A 6,115-nucleotide genomic window follows, 5' to 3' on the forward strand; every position below is an offset into this window, starting at 1 on the left:
GTCCTTAAGAGTTTGATTCCTTCACTCTGCAACACTATTCATGTTAGGTTTTCCTGACATGATATATTGCGGAACAATACCACACTCCTCTAGAAAAAGAGCAAAAGGCCTGGGACGTTGCTCACCTAAACCGTCATATCTTTCGTAGTATTTACCACCATGATCAGATTTGACAGCTTTAATTTTCTTCCTAAGTTGAAGTTCAACTTCAACTTTGAAATACTTGAAAACATCCAATACTTGGGACTTTTCATGAATTAACTATAGATACCCGTAACGAGAGTAATGATTTAATAATAGACGAATCTGATACCACTTGTTGAAAATTTTCTCAGAATTTCTTAGCCCGAAGATTATCCATGTTAAATTATTAAGAAATAAAATACTTGAATGTGAAAGTGTACCTGAATTCATAAACAAGAATCATGATGGGAAGAGTTTGAATCTTGTGATTCTTTCGATCTTCCTCAACCAAAACCTTCTGTATCCCTAGGCGGCTGAATTGCAACTTCTCTAATGGGGAAAGAGTTGCTTAGGCGGCTTTGGTATATTGGGGACCGAAACCCTGAAGGCACTATTTATATTTGAGCATGGCTCCCATTAAACCCTGAAACCCAAATAAAATAGTATCTAAAGTCTAAAAGATAATATACTAAAATCCAAAAGATAATTATCTAAAATCCAAAATATAATATCTGGTTTTATTATCGTTTAATTCCAAATCATAAGTAATTATGACTTATTCAATTTAGCCTTTATAACAATAATTGAGATCACCATTATATAAGTTATTTAATTTGAAATAGCATAATCTGTGATTATAATTAATATATGTATTTCACACAAACAAATTAAAAAATTAAATAATTTTCTAACACTGGACAAGTTACACTTGAATCATTTAATGAGTCACGCGTGAATAGTATTTATACACTCCAGTAGACACATTCACCCTTCCGGCCACAGGCGTGTGGCTTCGTTAGTTTAAGTGGACATGTGGGGTCTTTGCACCTTGCTGGCAACATGATTGTGAGTGAGGTCTCCCCTTGGTGCTAACTCAGAATAAACCATTTAATTTTATCTTTAAATTTTTTAAAGATAATTAATTAGAAACCCTCTCTCTTTTTTATCTTCAGAAATAAGATGCTTTGTGTTGAAACTCTAACGGATAGGGAAGAACATGGGTTCATTCCAGGAAAAATCAAGCTCGTTATCCTTAAATTGTGGTAGTGCTATTGGTGGTAGATCTTTGTTATTGAGGAACAGGAACAAGAAGAAGAAATTTGACTACAACAATGGTAAGTGTTTTCACGGGATTGAAGCAGTGGTACTGAAGTCTAGAACAGACTGGAATCCAGACAGATTGTTTCTGCGATGTCCTCTATGGGAGGTAGGTTTTCAAATTGCGTTGCTTTTTCTTACTGGCTTTAGGGTTTCATCCATTTCTTCCCTTCTATATCCCTTTCAATTATTGTGTCAAATTTTCAAAGTGCTGAATATCGGTGTGAATATTTTGTTTGACTAGACAAAGTTGAAGAAAAACTAAGAAATGTGGAGACAGAGGTTAAATCTAAAGAAAGGCTGTAATACCCTACCACACAAAGCCTTATGCTTAAGTCATAAAGCTGAGGTGGCAACGTATTACGACCTCTAAAAGTAAAAAATTATATATAATAATAATAGTTGAAAGGAATGTTAACTAGAAGCTTGTGAAGAAAAGTTAAGCAAAGTGTTAAACATAAAATTGCATCACTCGCGTAAGAGATAACTATGAGAGAAGAACTCTTTAATACATATATATATCACTTTCTAACCTTACTTCACCTCCAAAGTACCTCCTCTTCCCTAACTTCATCTCATTACTAGGCATACTACCAAGATCTAGGATTAAAAGAGTGAAAATAGAGGTTTAGAAGTCTAAAATCATGTTTAAAACACAAAAAATCCCATTTGCTAAAAACAGGGGTCACGCGTATGCGTGGGCCACGCATACGCGTGGGAGTGCATTTACTGAAAGGTCTCGCATACGCGAGATGCTCATTCCGAATAGGTCGGTCGCGTCGTGTACAGTGGTCGCGTACGCAAGTTATGCAGAACAGCAAAAATGCTGAATGCTGCAGAATTTTCAACTTTGCACTCCAAACTTCCGACACGCATAACTTTTTTGTTTTAAAATATTTTTCATCCGTTCTTCGAACGACATAAACTTCACGGACCCAATTTTCATTTAAAATATGTTTGAATTAATTTGGTGGTGCGGAAGCCAAGTTATGGCTTTCCGAAATTTGGCTAAAAATTAGTTTTATATAAAAACCTTCAAACCTCAATTTTCATTAAAACTAAACTCAAAACCAAACTTCTATACCAACAATCAACTCAATAATATATCAAAGCACACTAACACCATACTAAATTGTTCATATCACACCACCTTCAATCGTACTTCGTTATTACACAATTTCAACCTAATTTCATCATTTTTCATCAATAACATTAACATATGTCCACTTACTCAATATATATCTTCATATCTTCCTATCATTTACCACCAATTCACCAATTAACATACTATTACCAATATACACAACAATCATCGAACACATATTCAATTCACATCATAATCATCATCAAGGGTGCTAAGCATTGAACGTTTTCATGCATTCCAACCTATCCTATGGTAATCTAGCCTAAGTTTTCACAGAACATTATATATTAAATACGTGAAACCTAAACCATACCTTGGCCGATTTCTCCCTAAACTCAAATACCTTAATTCAAGCCTCCAAGGTTCCAAATTAAGTGCTATAGGTTCCAGCCACCAAAAGCTCCAATTCAAGTATACCACTTCGCCAATTTGACTTCAATTTCACATATATACAACCTAATATCATATAATTCCATATACATACAAATCTTCAATATCCTAATCTCATGAAATTGACAAATTAGAAGGAAAGTAATGATTCCTTACCTTACCCACAGATTCAGTGGACAAAACCCAATAATTATCCACCGCTAGAGTATCCCTAAACCATCAAAATCACAAAAATCACTTAATACTCACACTAAAATGTGAATTCAGAAAGGGGAAAGAAACTGGCATAATATACAGAGTTTCTTACCATTTTGTTTGGATAGAAATGAAGATGATTCCAAGACGAACACGTAGCCGCTGACGGCTCATCAATCGGAGCTTCAAATCAAAAGTTATGGGCGAAACAAGTGAGGTGTGAATAGTGATTCTCTTCCTCCCAAGAGTTTCACTCTTTCAGCGTGCTTGATGAAGAAGGGGAGAAAGAAGGCTGATTGCAGCTTATGTATAGAGTAAGGTGAGTGGGCTTGGGCACATTGGGCCCGGTTCGGCCCAATTTTAAGCCAAATTTTTTAAAATTAGTGTTAAAATTCTTATTTTAATTAGTTCTACCTCGCTAAATCATAAAATTTCATTTTCTAATTTATTTGATTAATAATTAATTTATTAACTAATTATTCACTAATTACTCGGAGTTTACAAAGGCCATGAAAACAATCATACCAGAATATGATTGAGCTTACAGACCGTGCAACAAAGGTGGAAGAAGATGTGCAAAAATTATAGAAGATATTTAATCAGATTAGTGGTGAAATAAAGTGTATTAAGAATACAGTTATGGTCATTTGTTTGGGGTTGAAATTTTGTACATTATGAATTTTTATTATATATGCTCAGAAGTGAAGATTATGTGTAATCATTTTGAAACTTACATTGAATAAATGAAAAAAAAAAGCTATATTTCATTGTAAATTCCATATTGTACTCTGTGTAACAGAAACTATTGACAAAACAAAGTAGACTAAACCTGTGTAATGCAAATTAAGGACAAAACAAGCAATTGTCAGTTTTAATGGTACTGACTGTGACTCATAACCAAGCAATTCATTGTCATTGTATCACCAATAATACCCAAGAACATATTTAGAAGTCTCTACTTCATTATAATAACAAAATAGTCATAGTAGTGATATTAATCACTGAGTTTCCATACAAGGCTAAAATACCTAATTAAGATGCAAAGTCACTTCTATATTACATGTCACATAGTACCAAAAACCAAAAAAAAAAAAGTGTATCATCATAAACAACATAGTCTTATCCAAAGGTTTTTTAAATAGCCTAATAACCAAGAAAAAGAAAACATGCAGCATGCCTTCATTCTGGGTCCTATTTCTTAGTTGCAGTTCCTTGCATGGTCCCACCTCCACTTGGGCCACCTTGGTCAGTTGGTGTAACATCCTAATTACCCTAAGTCCTACCTCATGCCGTAAAGCAAAGGATAATTAAAGGTCATGACAATTCTAAGGCTTATACAATAGTATATATAGAAAGAGATAGTAATTTTAAAAGCCCGATGAAGAAATAAGCTCAAAAACAGAGTTACAAAAGCGCAATCATTCACACAAAGCTAAAATCAATAAGGCACAAGATATAGATTCAACATAACAAGGTATATGTAGATATATAAACATAATAGTCACAACTCGCAAGTACTAGCCTTAGCCCGCAGAATTTAGGCCAACTAGTATATACAGACATACAGAGTTTTGAAGGCTAAAACAGCATATACATCATCTCTCTCAAAGTTAGCCTCTGAGGCAAATAAAATACAAAAGTGAGAGTACTAAAAGATAATATCCAAAAGACTCCAAAATATGTTAAAGATCCTCCGCTCTGTCACCATCATGGAACTTACCGAGGTGGGTTACGACCTGCATCTGAAAAATAACAACAGAATATGGTATGAAAACCGGAGGTTCTCAGTATGGTAACAGTGTCCAGTAATGTAAGATATAAGACTCCGGGACGCCGAAGGCAATCATAGATCTTCACATCAATCATAATATTCAAGCTTATAAAACAGATAAACAAATCCTTAAACAAGTCAACTAATTTAGGGGATTTCTAAACTATCAGTTCACCGCTATCCCACAGCCTTCACCAGTCTAACCTTCATGCGATCCCATCGTCACCGCCTTCCGAACCTCCTCAATCCCAGTAGAAAATACAAGTAATAGCAATACAAGTAAAACACAAGTAGAATCATGTATATCAAGTAATTCAAGGAGTAATTAAACATGTTATACAATTAGGCAAACAATGCAAGTCGGCAAAACAAGAAAACATATAGAATATGCACATGATGAATGTCTGTCTTATTTGGCTGTGATATCACGTTGTCGCCAACCCGACACATTCCCATGGGAATGTCGCCTTTCGGTCACGAATATAAGTGGGATCCCCCCCCACCAATATAGTGTCGGGCACACTACCTACGGATATAGTGCCGGCCACACTCTTGTGGTCCGAAAGGATGTGAGTGGGATAAACCAACTGTCCTTACGCTGCCAACGCGACCTCGACAAGTGGGATTAACCAACCGTCATTGCCAGGCGCATAGCGTCTCAACAATCTCAGTATAAAACAATATCTCAGTGGTTTTTAGAAATCATTTTCAGAACTCAGTAAAGCCAACATTACACTTCGAGTCCTAGACTCATCTCAAACATCATCAAATCCATAACTCCACAATTCATCATATAAATCATCATTACAGTACATTTCCATCTCACTCAACTAATCCACCCTCACTACTCCAAAAACCTAAGGCTCTATCTTCTAAATTTATGTAAAATTCCACATATTTAAGTCACTAATTCTTCTCTATTAAACTTAGGGCCTAATTACTAGATAATACTCTTAAACAGCAATTTAAAGAAGTTTAGAAAGCAAGAAAATCCTTAAAAACGAAGAAAAAATATTTTCAGCAAAACAAGGTCTCTGTGTACGCACACTCCAAATTTGGACCATTCCACGTACACATCCATGGGCCGCGTACGCAGGAGTGCTTGATAGAGACCACCACTCGCGTATGGTGCATTGGGGCCACATACGCATCATTGAGTTTTTGGCCCATCCCGTGTATGCATGCATAGGCCGCGTACGCAAGAAGGCCTGGCAGAGACGCACGCCCGCGTATGGAGGTACTCGCGTACGCATGCCCCTCCAAATTTATAAAATTTTGTAACGTGCAAAATTTTCAGTTTAAACACCAAACTTTAAATATTTATAACTTCCTCT

This window comes from Arachis ipaensis, chromosome B8, assembly GCF_059453495.1.
Source record: "Arachis ipaensis isolate K30076 ecotype BB chromosome B8, ASM5945349v1, whole genome shotgun sequence".
In the NCBI taxonomy this organism is placed as follows: domain Eukaryota; kingdom Viridiplantae; phylum Streptophyta; class Magnoliopsida; order Fabales; family Fabaceae; genus Arachis; species Arachis ipaensis.